The sequence below is a fragment of the Morus notabilis genome, unplaced genomic scaffold, assembly GCF_000414095.1.
Source record: "Morus notabilis unplaced genomic scaffold, ASM41409v2 Scaffold748, whole genome shotgun sequence".
NCBI classification, from domain to species: Eukaryota; Viridiplantae; Streptophyta; class Magnoliopsida; order Rosales; family Moraceae; genus Morus; species Morus notabilis.
In genome coordinates, this window is record NW_010362182.1 from 195,356 (window position 1) to 196,651 (window position 1,296).

The window sequence follows — 1,296 nt, forward strand, 5'->3', positions numbered from 1 at the left end:
AGAAATATGAACAAATTCATTATCAAAATAAACTTTAAATAATTGTTCAAATAACTTAGCCACAGAAATCAAATTTCTATGAATGTCTGGAATAAAATAAACATTGTTCAAAACTAAAAATTTATTTTCCCTAAAATGAAGTCTAACTTCTCCCACTGCTTTTGCCGAAACTCTTGCGCCATTGCCCACTTTCATCGTGTAGTCCTCTTCGGCTAGCTCGGTGTAAGAACTAAGACTCTGCAAAGAAAAACAAACATGATTAGTTGCTCCCGAATCAATTATTCAGGCTGAGGTATCACCCTCTACTAAACATGTTTTAAGGACTAGTGAATCTGATTTACCTTGTTCCTTTTTCTTTTTCAGCTCCTCGAGATACTTGTGATAGTTTCTCTTCCAGTGCGCTTCGCCATTGCAGTGGAAACACTTTCCTTTGGGTTTCTGGATGGGGCTTTTTGCCTTCTTAGGTCTCTTGTTCTTTCCTTTCTTCCTTTTCCCTTAGTTCTGGTTCTTTCTTTTATTTTTACCAGAACTTCCTGCAACTACAACATTTGCTTCTCCTCCCCTTCTTTTGTTGGTGGATTCAAAGTTTTGCAGGTCATTCATGAGTTCAGTGAGGTTGGACTTTTTCTTGTTCATAACCGAGTTGTTCACGAACTCATGAAAATCAGGGGATAGGCTTTCCAAGTTGATACCAACTTGGGTGGCTTCATCGATCCTGGCACCATTGAGCTCCGCATCATGGAGGTGATCAATCATGTTCAAAACATGTGCCTTAACTGAAGAACCTTTCTTCATTTTGTCATTCATGAAAGCCCTAACAGCATCCAAACGAGCCTTTTCAGAGGGAGCGCCGAACATGGCTTCTAGAGACTCCATTATCTCATAAGCAGTCTCCATCTCCTCATGCTTCTTGCGAAGCACATCGCTCATACTAGCCAACATGAAGCACTTTGCTTTGTTGTTAGCCTTGATCCAGCAATCATAAGGCTCCCTTATGGTTTTGGATGCATTAGCCGCGGGTTCTTGAGGACATTCCTCTACTAGGACAAATTTGTAGTCTTCACAGACTAACAGTATGTTCATGTTACTTTTCCACTTAGCATAGTTATCACCGTCTAATTTTTCAGTCGCAAGTAGTGTGATAATGGGATTCGACATATTGCTGGAAATAAATAAAATATTCATCTAATCAATTTATGTGCATGAATATCAAGGCATGTTAATTTTGGCACAATTAAATATGATGCATGATGCACATGAAAAATACATAAATCATGTTTTAATTTTAGGTGCCAA